Consider the following 15,289-nt stretch of genomic DNA (forward strand, 5'->3'; position numbering starts at 1 on the left):
TTATAACGAAACGAATACACGGGGCGGCCGTGCGTTGCGAATCATCGAGAAATCGAACCGTAACGCGTTCCCGAGCGTGCGAAGACGCGTATTCGGTGCTCGCTCGCGCGCGCTGAAGTAATTGCAACCTTTCACGGAAATCGAGACGAAAAGATCGTCGCGGAGGCGATTCGGTCCCCCGTCCTTTTCCGCGTTGTTTCCTTCGAGGGTGGAGTTCGTTTACGACTCGCGTGGTCGCTCCGCTCCACGGTATATTTACAACCACGGGGGGTGGGGGGGGGTAGGCGAAGGCGCCGTAGAAACGATTTAATCCCTTTCGATTCCCATTGACGCGAAACTACGCGCGGCAATCGTACAAGTCGGCAGGTGCAACGCAGCTTTCCGTAAACTGGTATAGGGCCGAAGCTCCAGGGGTGTATTAATCCCGGTATTACGAGACCGCCGTCGCTGCGCGGGAACTTATCAAAGAGAGTACACTACGACCAGTTTCTTCGCTCTTACCCCTCCGACTCTCGCTCGTTTCTTCGACTTTCAATTCCGTGGTGTTTCTTTTCCACGAACGTTTCCCTTTTCTCGAGTAAGGGGCGTCTCTCGAAAAACAGATCCGGTCCACGACGTTGTTTTCGTTCCAATGTATCTCGAGCTTCGTTCGCTCCGAGTTACACAATTTTGGAACGTTGCGGTCGCAGGAACGGTAAAACGGATACTTTGCGCATCCGCGTTTACGTTTCTCGGATTCCGTCGGGCAATCGCGATCGCGTCGCGCGAAACGTTCATCCCCCGGGAAGACGACGAACGCGCTCCGAAGAAGAGGGAGCCGGTTTCCCGCGTCACCGATAATCTCCAACGAGAAAAGTGTCACCGTTATCCGCGACGCGGTCGAATCAAATTTTCTTTCCCCCTTGGAGATTTAATCCGATCGTCGAACGGAAGAAGGAACGCGAGTTCGCGAAATTTAAGGGGCGTTCGCGAGAGATCGGAGCGAGGTAGGCACGACGGAGACACGGAATTTCACGAGGGACCTCGAACGGTAGAGAGGAGAGAAATTGGACGACGCCGAGACGAGATAGAGCCGAGCGGTCCGCTCGGAAGCTTTACGGACGCTCGCGAGCCGGTTACTGTGGGCGCACACGCGCGATCGCCCCGACGCTCGCTGACGTTTGGCGAGCACCGATAACGGTAATCCAATTTTTCGGAATAATATTTGTCTCGAAGATCGACGATTACCGTCGTCGGTCTTTGTCCGTTGGCTCTTTCGCGGTGAACGGCAGCGACCTTGGACCGGAGGATGGACAGGATCGGTCGGGTTTAAGCCCGCGAAAAGAAGAGGCAGAGGATTTCGTATAAAGAGATTAACTCGCGAACGACCTCGAACGTCGTTCGGAAGAGGGACGGGTACCCGCTGTATTTTTCCGGAGAATTCGATCAATTTCACGGACGACGCGGCCTGAAAACGATCGACTTTTTTATCAATTTTTCACCCGTTTCTGGAACGCTTCAACGACGTTACTCTCGATGTATAACGGCCATTGAAAACGTACCGCGAAAAACGGGTCTTTGAAATACCGAAAGCGGAGGACGTATTTCCGGCGACAGAGCCGGGACGGATACGGATATTTTTCGCCGGTTCGTTGAACGCGATTCGAAGTCGAAGGATATTCTTTCTTTTTTTTTCTTTTTCGATCGCGGCTCCGAGCCGAAGATCCGATGGATACGCGCCGCCGTAAAGACATCGAGAATTCCTTTTCGAAACGCGGAGCTCTCCGAAAACGCGAATCGCTTCGTCTCGATGGAAATGAATATTCCGTGTGGCGCGCGTTGTATTCCCTAAATGCACACATCTCCCGTATCGGAAACACGTATATTTGCGGAATAATAAATATACGTGTGGCGCACACGCGGACCAAACCCCTTTTAACGGGTGCGCGAGACAGCGGGAGGAAGAAGCGAAAGAAACGCCAGCCGGAATGGATTTGCTCTCGACTTGGCAAGGTCGACGGAATCTCGATGAAGCTACCGCGAGGAGCTACGCCGTAGAGGAGACCGAGAAGTATAGCGGGCGTACACCAGAAACGAAGAAATACCCGGCTTCCGTGGGAGCGAATCCAAGGAAAGTCAACAAGTCGAAAGGAATCGTATTTTTACCCGCCTCCTTCCTTTTTTGCCCGAGTGCTATCGCAGGGTGATCGATGGTTATCCCTCGAGCGTCGATCCACCGTTCTTTCCGAAAATTTGACCGGGCTCGATGGAAATGAGCGCGTTGAGTACACGAGTTTTACGACCGGTTCGAGCCTCCGTCGAATACGCGGCTTTCCGATCTGTAGTGATTTACGTTCCCATCGGTCTTCCCCCGTGGATTTCCAAACGAAAGAATTATCTCGAGAACGAGCCGCCAAACGCGATAGTCCCGAGCTGAAAAAAAACCGGTTCTCGGTGAACCGAGTCGCTCGATGTTGGCCATCAGCGATAGCGAAACAATCGACGATAACGCGCCGGAAGAAACGTATCGCGTACAATTTTACACAACTCGAGATCACGGGTCGAAACACTTTCTCGCAAAAGGTGTTTCGACGAGAGACGGAAGCCTTTGCGAAGGCACGATCTGACCGCTCGCTTTCTCGAAGAGTCGCAGCGCCGATCGAGAGCGCACTTTGCTGGCAAATTCGCGAAATTTCTCCCCGTTGCCGAATCGCGCATCGTTTCCGGCGTAATTCGTCAAAGGTTCGAGCCGTTCGCCGATACGTTCGCGAACGAAAGCCGTCGAAAGATACGTCGGTGATATCGAAACACCCTTTAGACCGTTCTCGGGCGAGGGAGGATCGCGCGTTTCGTTTTCCTCGCGAGGAAAGTTCTTTTTTCGGATCGATCGTTCGGCGAGGAGTCGTTCGTTCGTCGATTCGGTGCAGCTCGATTTCTAGACGACGCTTAGCATAATCGAATCAAGGAGAAGTAAGTGTGCCACCGCGTGACGTCAGATCCGAGATCAGCTCGGGGAAGCGATTTTACAAATCGCGAGATTATCCGGGCGACGTCGGGTAAGAGGGCAAACGCGGTTGACGGTGTTTGCCGAGGGAAATATATCGCAGCCGGTCGATGTCGTCTGCCTTCCGACTCCGAGTGTCTCTTCTCTCGCATAGTTCCGAGGTGGTGGCGCGCGAACTTCCCGAATAAAGTTATCGTTAGGGAATTCGTCAACCGATAGGAGCCAGTAACCGATGGGCGGCAAAGTCGAGCGCCGAGCCAGTTTCTCGCCTTTCCTCGAGTTCGCCTCACCGAGCCCCGCGATTTGCATACAAAGACGACTGCTGCTCAGCCACCTTTCCGTGTCGGCAGATCCGTTTCCGTTTACTCTTTGCCGGTATATCGATCTCGGACGAATACCTCGGTCCCCCGGTGAACGATCGTCTTTCCACCGCGAGCAACGCGTCCTCTTGTTTACCGCTCCTCGATTTCTTTTCGATCGCGAACGACGTCGCCTCGTCCCGCAACGGAACGTCCGACGACCTCGATCGAGACGAAAGAACCGCGAAACCGTGTTCGAAAACGCGATAACCGCAGAGTTACCGATCGTTGAACACCGCCTCGTCGCGCGAAAGATTCCTCAACGGAGCATCCACGTTAACGTCCCCCGCGGACATTAATTTTGTCGCGTTAATCCCGTCCTCGAGCGAAACAAATGGACAAACGAATAGATAAATAAACAAACGAACGAACGAGCGTTCCGAGCGAGGCGGTATCGAATCGATCGGTCGATACAGGACCGTGCAAACCGGGATGCTGAAAAGCTTCCGCGTTTGCTCGGAACGTTCGCATTTATAGAATCACGAAGTTCTCGTTAGAGGGGAAAAGCATCGCTCGAGCCGGCGATTCGGCGCTTTGAAATATTCAAGGAGCGTAAAAACACTCTCAGTTGGTCAATTTCGGGGCGTCTCATTTGCAAGGTAGCGGTGTACCGTGGGATCCGTGGGAAAGAAAAATTCGTTATCGTTAACCGAGTTTTCGATTCGTCGAACCGGTTAATTTAATCGCGCGCCAGTTTCGTATCGGCCGCGTCACCGACACCGATTAAAATTGACGCGGAATTTTTATCGAAATATCCGCGACGACCGTTCGAGAAGCGCGCGCGCCAACCGATCGGTTCGCTTCGATTCGATACATTCGGCCCGGTATTTTCGAATGCTGGGCCACGATCGACCATCGTCGAAGAAAACGATAGCCAACGCGGCACGGACGACTCGCCGACCGTCCTCGATATTTATCGATGCTCCCGACCCCGTGAATTTTAATACCGCTTCGACGGAGCCAAGTGGCGTCCTTTCGTTGGAATCCAACGTTGCCTTTTAATTTTCTTCCCGATCGAATCGCCTCGTTTTTCACGCCGAATCGGAAAGGCGTCGTTATTCCCGATATCGAATTCTCCGTCAAATTTTCGCGCGCATCGGAGAGGCATCGACCGTCTCTTCGCGATTCGCGTGCCCAAAGTCGAAACTCGAGAAGAACGTATACCGAGCGAATCGACCCCGGAGCACGGGGTACGGTTAAAAATTGACTCGCTTCGATGGAGACTGCGCGACTCGAAAAGTAGTTTTCGTGGATCGTAAAAATAGACGAAACGAAGTTTCGAACGGTACCGGGTAGCTTTCGACCCGATGCAGGGGAGTGGAAAAATAATCGAGTCGAAGATGCGAAAATTTATGGGATATCGAGCAGAGTCTCGTAAAGTTGTTGTTGGTCCGGAGAACGTGCAACGGGTCCGGGAAGTGGACAAGAACATCGAGCGCTATATTTTTATCGGTCGTGAAGCAACGTTTGTCCACCGGGGCCTGCCGTATCGAATTTCTACGATTCGCGGTCGAATCGATCGAATCTACGGTTCGACGGGAAGCGTTCGCTGATTGGACGTTGAAAAAGTTGGATCGATCGTCGACGAGGATCGAAAAGCGCCGAGGTTCGTTGGCCTCGGTGGGAAATATAGTAGATCGGGTTGTTCGCTGGGAATCTTGGAAGGACCGACGCTCTTGCGATTCATCGGTCTCGACCCTTTCGGTTGCGATTCTCGGTGGAGATCGACTAGCGCGGTACCGCCCGCAGTGCCGGACAAAGAGCCACGGAAAGATACCGGGGACACGAGGACGGGGAAACGGCCAAGAAGAAGGAAAGAGAAGAAACATCGCGTACGTGCTCGGATAAGTTTGCACGCGCATTTTTACGAGCGCGGAGAAGGGGTGAAAAGTCCTCGAGCGTGGGACGGGGAGCGGTAGGGACTCGCAGGACAAGAGACACGCTCGACTAATTTTCTCGATGTGCTTCGCTGGTCGATCGATGTTGATTTCTGCCTGGAAGGGACGCGCTTTTGCCAACCGGGGAAGAAGAACGAACCGATAGAAAGAGAAGAAAGCGTCGGGCGGGAACTGGTAGGGAGAAATAAAGAGCGAGAGCGTGCGCGGAGGGGTGGGCGAGAGAAGGTTTGAATTCATGGCGCTCGTAAATATGTTAATACTCGGTGTCCACCCCCGCGCTCGAGTGGGTGATACCCAAAGACGGCGGGGCCACTTTTTCACGGGCATCCTTTATCCTAACGGGCATTGTACGCGATCGAACGATATCGTCGATTTCACTGGCAATAACGCCGAAAACTTTTTACGGCGTCCCGATATTTATTATCTATTTAGAATACAAAGGAAACTCTCTTCCCGCGGCGGCCATCCTTCGCGCGCCGGAATCGTGATCCGTGATTTACGTCGACAATATTCCCCGCGGAATTGCCCATCCAATAATTATTCTTCGCCGAGGGTGTATTCGAGAGTAACTCAACCGTCGGCCGGGAAAATGATTCAACGGTTACGAGATCGTGGAAAACTTTCCCGTTTATTCCAAATATTTACGCGACGTTCCTTTGGCGGTCGATCGCGCTGAAGGACAACGTCGTCGAACTTTGCCACCGAACGAGCTCTATCGTAAACGCGGCCAAACGTCGGAGACAGCGCTGTCCGTCACGCGGCCGTGACAGACGTCCGTGCTAACGGTTACCGACGACTTTTGCCCGCATCGGTTCCCATCGGATTTTCGATCGCGTTTTCCGCGAATCGTCGACCGTTCGATCCTCAACCGCGGGATCGTTCGCGCCCTGGAAAATCGTTCGGCCGTGAAAAACGTTCAACTCTCCGAAAGTCGAGCCGTTTTCAGTCGAGACGTCCCGTACGAACGTTGTTTCGACGGAGAATGGAAATATTCGAACGCATCGTACTCGCGTGAAAAAACGAGAGCGCTTCGTATCGCGAATATGTATCGCGTTTCAGGGAGGTCGTAAAGGAGGCTGTCGCAACAACGCGTCCTCCGACTGTAAATAACAGGCTCGGAGTGGTAAATTAGGGGCGCTAATACACTTTAGTGGCGCGGAATTAATGGTCCGTATTCTGAACGCGCTTACAAGAGGCGGTAACAGTTATTAGCGGTAGGTCATTAGACGGTTTGCACGGAACAGCCGACAGGTTTGGTCAACAAGGTCATTTGTAACTGTTAACACGCTTGTAAGTGCGAATTGAATTCCGGCTAATATCTCCGATAACAGCGCATAATCGACCTGCCACCGCTCCCGGAGATCCTTCTTCGTTGCTTTTCCGCGCGATTTTTTTTTTCTCCTTATCGTTTCGCGAAACACGTGTAGTACGGTTGCTTCTCGGAAGCTCGCGTTCTCCTTTCGGACGATTTGATCATCGAATCTCGGACGCCGGTGCTACGAAATTAACATCAGGGATGGAAAAAGGCAACTGTGCGATCGATACCGGACAGTAAGGTAGTCGCGTTCGTTGCGAGTATCGCAACAGTAACGGAGAAGCAGAGTATTCTTCCAGCCGAGGTTGGTCGGTTTAAAGAGCACGGTGTGCCGCGCGCGAAGAAAAATTCGCACCAACGACAGCAAATTTCCAACGACGCGATAAATAACGGTGGATCGCAGCAGCGGTACGTAACCGCGCGTAGTATCAAAATGTTAAACAGAGACTGTTACAAGGACAAACGTACATACGTATCGCGAGAAAACCTCACCTAAGTGTCCACGGAGAGCATCGAGTTCTTGGCAGCGATACTTTAGCCCGAACCTATGTATCCGCGCGAATAACGTTTGCATTCGAATCAATTACACTTTTATCGCTATTCCATCTAACAATGCCTCGGAAGAGCGGCACGGTAACCTCTGGCTAGTTCGATTCCTTTTCCGCTCCAGTTCTGTTTTATTAGCTATCATTTGTCCACCTAACTACCGCAGCCACTTTCTCGCTGCTACACTCAGCGTTTCCCGATCGTTTCGTAGAAAGGCGCTCGCAAATCGTGCCACTGCCGCTTCCTCCTCATCGACGATATCGACTCTGGACGAAACGGCGGACGCTGTTGTCCTCCGCGGAACGTTAGCTTTCTTCCCGACCTCGGCAACGACGAATCGCGCAATTTTCTCCCGCTCGAAGAACACCACCGACGAAAATTTCCTCCCGTGCTTCGTCTCTTCGATCTCGCTTCGAAATCGCGAAAATCATTTCAACGGAGAACGAACAGTTCCGTTGAAAAAAAAAGAAGATTCGATCCGATCGGACGGGCTGTTTACCCGAAGGGACGAGGAGTATTCTCGAAAAAGATAAATACTGGTTGCCCCCACCGCGACCCGTTTTCAACGCCAATGTGTTTGTAGGTACCGCGCGCGCGATAACTCTTCGCCTAGAATTTAGTTATTTTTTGGCAAAGCCGTGCAACTTAATTTACGAGGAGCCGACCCGCGTTACGATTATCGTTCGGACAGTCGGGCCGAGCAAATCGTAGGATTTATCGCGCGATAAACCGTAACGCGCGTACCGACCCTATCGCGTCACCGCGCGACGACGAGACCGAAGAGTCCACGAGGACGCCCGATCGACCGAGCGTCACGGGTGGGGGTAGTAGCTCGGTGACCTTGAACGGCCAATATTCTCTCGCCCCTACAACGCGCCGCGTGAAAAATTGCGCGCGTACTCTTCGAGCGTTTCGTCTCTCCTTTTCTTTTTTTTCTCTCGGCGGCTTTTCTCTTCAGCCGCGCCACTTATCCGCAAAGTATTCCAAGTAGCCGACAAAATATTTTCAGTGACGCGTTATCGGCGTACAAGGTCCGTTATCTCGCGAACAAGGGTCGAGGCTCGTTCCGTACCCGTGGTCGTTCGTTACGTCGGGTTGAATCGCCCCGACCGGTTGTTATACGCGCGTAAACGCGTTTCTAACACGCGAAAAGTGCGTGTCACCGATCGGGAGAGGGTCCCGGCTCGTTTCCACCGGGGACACGGTAGTCCTCGCGAAACGTTCAACGGAGGCGGTAAGGAAAGTTTAGCTTCCACCGTTCATCTCCGTAGCAAATATTGGATCCTCGGATACGCCGAAGATTTTGGATATTGCTCGCACAACATCCCCCGGCGATGCTTTTGATGCTTCTCGCGACGCCGAACGAGACCGCCGTCGGCCTCCGCTCTTATTTTATTACCGTTCGTTTAAGCGCATCGAAATTACCTTCGCGAACCGGCCAAACTTTTTTCACCGAGAATTAAAACACTTAGACGCGACGATGCGGCACGCGTGCTCGTTCGTGGCAATTGGCGTCGAGGATCGTTCGTTCGACGGAAAAATCATTCGTCGTCGATATCGACGTTCAACGCAAGAGTCAAGGTAACGGACCCCGCCGGATCGATCGTTGTTTTTATTTTCGAAAGATCGTTCCCGGTTATTGGAAAGAATCGACTGCGACGTTTTCATTCTATTCGAGCGCGATTCGAAACTAATCGACGCGTTTTCGCGGTTACCGCGTAAAGCCTGTATCGTCTATTCGGTGAAAATTCTTTGAAAGGTAAACCGGTTGGGACACTCGGAGCACAAAGGATCAACGATGTTGACGCGTCCGTTTGCAACGCGCTTCCAATTGTTTTAACGTAGAACCGAGGCGAATGGAAAACGGGCAGCGGGTGTCGCGAAACGAATCGTATCGGAACGAAAGTTTCTTCGAAAGGAACGATATCGATCGATCGTGATTAAATTTTCGTCGGAACGGTCAACGTTTGGTGGCCGTTCTTCCGTTAACGAAAGCGACGGTGGTATTTCTCCGTAGTAAATTAATCAAACGAAGCAGCTCCCGTTGAAGCACATTTAACGGAGCGCGTATCGGTGCCCGATCGATGGCTTTTTTTAACAAGTAGATGAATAGGAACGTTCCGAATCATCATCGAACAACGGTTACCACGGCCTCGCGCGGGATATAATTATTACCACCTGCAGTATCGGTTGCTCGTTACGTATTCATTTATAGCAACCCCGGTGTAACGCAATACTGTATTGTCGATATTGTTCGCCGCGTACAATTAACGTAAAATATTACACGCCGTCGGAGGTATACATCGATTTTGCGCGGAATTTATGTCTCCTCCCCTTCCCTGGCCGACCAAAAAGTCCGCGGTGATATACGGAACACCATTCGAGTCGGGCCGCGGCAGTAAACGTCGAAATTTAACAGCGCTAATAGAACGTAAAGTTCGCGACGGTTCGGTTTTCTGGGTTCCCCGGGGCGAGATCCGTCTCGGCGTTACTCGCGTTTTCGACCGGGATTATTCGCCGGTTGATCGCGCGATGCGGGAAACGCTAACGAAATCCGAAAACGTAATTCGGCTCGCCTCGAGTTCGGTTAAAACCACCGGATCGTTTCCGAGCGCGAATCCCGTACTTCCGTAGGAAAATGATTTCGAGTTACGCCTCGTCGACGCTCGGAGGACAGCGACCTTTCGAGATGCGATCGGGCCCGAGGAACCGATCGTTAACGGACGTGTTACGATCCATCGAACGAGTCGACGAACGAACGATCGAAAAATCCGAAGCGTTCGTCGGACTCTCGAGCGGTCGAAAGTTGCGCAAAACGAACGCAAGAAGCCGACCGCGGAATTTCAATATTTTTTCCCTCGTTTTTACGATTCGACGGAGGTCGACGTACGCGGCATTGGAAACGGGAGTCTGGTCGTTTCCAAGGAAGAAAGAACTTCCGTTCGTCCGTTGGACGACCAACGTTATCGAAAAATATCCGAAGCACCGAATCGATGGAGTCCGTCTCTCGAATCTGCCAACGCGCAGCTCCCGTCGATTTCGTTCCGGATAGATTCCCCTTTATCCGTCGGAACGACGATAACGAGAATCGTCCGGTTCCGTTTCAACGTTCCGCGTCCCGTTAATGTCCCTTTCCTGGGGAATCCGCCGATTTTGCGCCACAAGGACAACGAAGAAGAAAAGTCATCCTTCTCGCGACAACCGGGGGACAGGTGTCCCCGGAACGAAAGAGAGATTCGTGCTCGGACTCGTGCTTGTCCTCGACGGAACGCCACGGAGGAAAGAAAGAACGAAAGAAAGCCAGAAAGAAGCAAAGAGAAAGGGGAGAAACGCGAGTGACACTCGCCGTGAAATCCCCGACCTGGCCGCCTTTAAAATTATTACATTCCGCTCGAGATGATCGATGCTCGCTTTCCGCGTTTACGCCGCCGGGATCCGGTAATCGTTCGTGTCTCGCGCGCATTTCGCCGCTCGAGACAATATTTCTCGCGGTTTTCGTTCTCTCCCCTCTCGGCCAGACGTCTACCACGGAGTTATACCCAGTCGAGTTCCTTTCGACCGACGAACCTTGTAGGCCGTTTTAACGACCGATTTGCCCGCCGCTGAAAATCTCCCCTTCGTCTCCTCGGTGGGTCTCGACAGTTTATTCGCGGCTCGAAGAGTTCCTTGGACTCCTCTCGATCCATCCTCGAGAGACTTTTCCGTGAAAATTGCGATACATCCGCGAATCCGGGCTACCGTTTCCACGGGAACGCGACGAACAACAAAGACGAAGATCCAGCGTTCGAGAATCGAGAACGGTCGAGTCTTCGACTCGAAGAATCACTTTCGGTAATAATTTCGATACAGAAGCATCGGACGAGACGCTCGGATAATACCAGAGGCGACCTCGATCGGAGTCGAATAAATATTTGACTCGGATCGGACAAATAGCTTTCCACTCGAGACGGAAACTTTCCAGCCCGTTCTGCGTTTGCGAGCTTTCGCGTTCGAATCGAGTTAATTTCTATCGCGCGGGAAGCTCCCATCGACGAAAAGACAATGGGTAGAGGCTGCTCGAGGTCCCTTCGCAAGGGTGGCTCGAGGGCCGATTCGTAGCACGTCTGTGTCTCGTTTCGATTTCGAGGAGCGGGTTTGCGAGGCAACGTGCCGCGAAAGGCCGTAAATTATCGAATTCGTCGGCAGGGTCGTTTCGCGCGTCACGAGCGAGCCGCGAACGTCGCCGGCGGCGCGGATTGGGCAATGACCGCGAGCGAGAAATCAATTTGCGATTTAACGGGGGACCGGAGCTCGCCGGCGCTCTTTAAAAGTGCATTCTACGGTGTCACGTGCGACGGACGTTCCAGCCCGATAAGAGAGGGTGCTCGCTCAACCTTGAACCGTAGGGAAAGATGGAACGGAAAAGCGAAGGGTGCTCCTGGTTCTTTTCGAGTCATGCACCGGAAAAAAAAATCATCCCAAACGAGAGGAGAGAGGATCCCGGCGCCCTAAATCCCTGGGTAAACTTTCAACGAAGGAGCAACGGTGCGCACCCGATCATCTTGGCCCGATTTATTCCCGTTGCTCCGTAGAACGGAGACGCGAGACTCGGCCCGCGTTTCATCTCGCCGGTTATCCACCGTTCGATGATCTTTTAATTCGATGTACTCTCGTTTCTCCGACCGCCACGGAGGATCGTTGTCCGAGCGAACTCGTTGCTCGTCGAACAGAATTCGTCGTTCGTTAAAAATATTTCGACGTTGCAACGACCTTGAGTAACCCCCGCAAATTCCCTGGCTCGAGAACTCTCCGAGATTTTTCTATTCGACCCGGTCAGCGTTACTCGAGGGGAACTTTGCGAAATTGGAACGCGACATCGAAACGGACGACTCGACGATTTACCGCGAGTTCCGATTCATCCCCCGGTTTCTCTCCGACGCGAGTAACGCCGATCCGCGATACTCTTCACGGTTGCGAAACGCTGCACCACGGACGGGGAAAAGATACGTCGATATCGACGGTTACGCCGTTCAGCGTTTCTTTTCGTTGGTAAATTCGCTCGGCGGTCCGTGCAGAGTCCTCTAATTGTTTCGGGAAAAATGCAGCCTTTCGATAACAACGATTCGCTCGGCGTACGGTCTTTAGAAATTTACATTGTTTACTCGGCGCGGCTCCCCGATACGCTTCTCCGTGATCGTTCGATCGTCGCTCGATACGGAAAGGAATCCCTTTATTCCCTGTGAAAACACCGTTTTCGACGGTTCCATTGACATTGTAATCTGGATGGAACGAGGGGTCCAAGGAATGCGAAGGGTCAGAGGCCGAGCATTTGATTTCAATTCGCGTCCTCTCGATTCCTCTCGCTCCGCAAACAAACCGTGCGCAGATTACACGCCGGAATATTTTTACAAATTTACGAAGTCCGGCGCGCGACGACCATGGAGGAACGTGTTCCACGCTCGCGGTCTCTCGCGAGCGAGCGAGCTAAACGGAGAACGAACGAGTCGTGGCACGCGGCGAGAGAGAGAGAGGGCTGGACACGCTACCGAAGAAAGAGAGGGTAGTATGAAAATATAAAGACCGTGGGATGTAAAGACTGCAAGCTCAGGGGCTTTTGTTCTTTCGCCTCGTTTTCTTCCACCCTCGTGCACGAGGAAAATTCACGGACTTAATGGTCTCGTTTATTATTTCTTATACCTCGACCGTCCTCTCTAAGGGTCCGGCCCAAAAAGTCAGCCACTTTCCACCCTTTCGCCTCGTTTCTGGTGCTTTCAGCCTTTCAAACGGTTTTCGCTGATGGGCGTCGATCGCGGAAAGGGTCCCTACGGCCGAGTATCGTGGAATTTTTCTTCTCTTTCTTCCTCGAGCTCGCCACCCCCACTCCCCCCCAACGCGAATCGCGAATAACGCTCGAAGCCAGACTCTCGATTCCAGTTTACCGGATACTCGATTCGGTACAATCGTCCGAAATTCGCGGAACGGCGAACCAAAGAAAGGGACGCGGGTACAACGTCCCCTGCGAAAAGGTCGAAGGCGGATTCAACGATTAAATAAATTATCGAGAGCGGCGCGGTCGAGGAATATAGGCCGAGAGCGACTTTGGAAGCGCGGTCCACCGTTAGAGAACCGCATAGAAAAATGTTGGTTCGCGTCGCGAGCGTGCACGCCGGGAACGGTATTCGAACCAGTCGGGGCAAATGTTCCACCCTTGAAATTGAAATGCGAAAATACGAGTGCGCGGAGTGACCTCGGCCCCGGGAATACCGGGAAGCGACGAACCGGATCGAACCGCTCGGTCCTCCGAACGAATACGGCAAATTTTCAAACCAGTCGACCTCTTCTCGGGATAAAAGACGCTCGAAACGATTTCGCGGAGCCGCGCCAGCTTCTTCTCTTAATTCGTTCCGATTCGATCGAGTTTGATCGATGCGGCGCGAGAGGATACAGGACGTACCGAGACGGTCGGCGTCTTACAATTTCCACGGAGCCGAGAGAATGGAAGAAAAATTGGAATCGTCCGCTTCGAATCGCCCCTCTGGACGATCGCGGGATAAATTCCTTCGCGGAGAAGCCGTCTGTTGCGAGTCGCGCATCGATGTCTCGTCGAGGAACGATCGGTCTTTCGACGAAACTTTCTCTCTCTCTTCGTATAATTTACGCCTCGATCGAACCCTACCTGTCCTCTGTTCGTTGGACGCGATCGACGAAGGTATCGGTAACGATCGTCCGCGTACGCGCGTAACGTCTGTCAGCGGGCCCACGTACTCTTCGTGACCGTTTAGGCGCCGAGGAACCGCTCGGCGATCGGTGAGCGAAAGCTTCGAGTTTCGATGCACGAGGGCACAAATCGAAGCGCAAAAGCGTCCAAGGAACGGAGGAGGAGAGATCGAGGGTCCGGCAAATCTTCGAGGATGTTCGGCCGGCCTCTTCGCTAACAAAAGGAGCTGGAACGGGGACGGCGGACGTAAAATATGATGCTTTTAAGGCCGCGCGGAGGAGCCGGGGTAGCGCGCGCCTTTAAATTTCAGTTCGCAGATCGAAGAGCCTCTGTGAAATCAAGCGAGCGATCCTGCAGTATGCAAATACACGGGAGGACGGGCGTGCTGGGTGAATCCACGAGGAACAGAGAAGAGAGCCAGAATCGCGATCCAGGGGGCCAAGGAGGGAGGAGAACCGAAAGACGGTGAAAGGAGCGGAGGAACCAACGAACGGAGAAAATAAGTGCGGAAGAGCAAGAGGGGCCAGGACGGAGGTGCAGGAGGTGATCTTCTGAAAAATGGGGTCGTAAAGCATTCCACTCGTATCGTATCCCGCCTTTTCACCCTCCGCGCATACGTTTCCAGCCCCGGTACACACACTCGACGGCTTCTTTCAACCCCTTCTAGAGGCGTCTTCTAGGCCGGGACGTCGATTTTTAATTTTCGCGAGATTCTCGTACAGCCCGGCCCGCGACTCTTTGTCGAACTTCGAGGAATTGTACTCGAGAATCCGCAACGGGCGAAACGACGCGGGAAACGTTTCGGGTATTTCTTTTTTCTCCGCGTTATTCGTCCAACGGCCGACATTTTCTTCACCGGACGATTCGATCGTTGTTTCGGAAAATCCGTCAAGTCGTCGTTCGACGCGAGTACAGCAACCGTGGAGGGAAACGGAGCGGAGCGGAGAGGAGAGGGTTTCTTACGTGTGGTCGTTTCTCAAAATTTTCCTCGCCCCTTTCGTTCGGACGAAACACGGCGTCGACTGGGTAGGCTGAATCCACCCTCGCCGATAGATCGTATTTTTCTGCCAGGGACGAGGCCCGTAAACGCCTCCCTAAAGCGTGAAATAGTGGACCGACGGTATTTGCGGTTATTTTCAAGCCCTGCTCCGATTCTAGCTAAAAATTAAGTCGAAGGAAAGTTGGCCTCGGAGTGGCGCCGGTCCGCGGCGAAAATTCCTCGCCGTGGGAATTTTCGTGAAATTCACGTCGGGCGCAACGGTCCGTCGATAAATTCGTGTTGAACCATCGGTGGACCACACCTTGCGTCGGACATTGATCGACAATGTTACCGAAGCGGAGAAAGCTCGAAATGCCCTTTCCGGACGCACCGAGAGCGATCGTTCTGACGCGGCGTCGCGACGAGATTTCCTCGCAGTTTGCAAAGTACTCCTTCCGAGCGAGTGTCTCGTCGGAACGTATCGCTCGAAATATTAATTTTAATCGGATCGC

The 15,289-nt window shown here is 52.8% G+C and overlaps 1 protein-coding gene across 1 annotated transcript in view; it reads left to right on the plus strand.

Moving 5' to 3' along the window:
• Positions 1-15,289, plus strand: part of LOC143144756 (uncharacterized) — a 300,728-nt gene that overhangs the window by 32,739 nt on the left and 252,700 nt on the right. The window lies entirely within an intron of this gene.

Source organism: Ptiloglossa arizonensis, chromosome 3 (assembly GCF_051014685.1).
Source record: "Ptiloglossa arizonensis isolate GNS036 chromosome 3, iyPtiAriz1_principal, whole genome shotgun sequence".
NCBI classification, from domain to species: domain Eukaryota; kingdom Metazoa; phylum Arthropoda; class Insecta; order Hymenoptera; family Colletidae; genus Ptiloglossa; species Ptiloglossa arizonensis.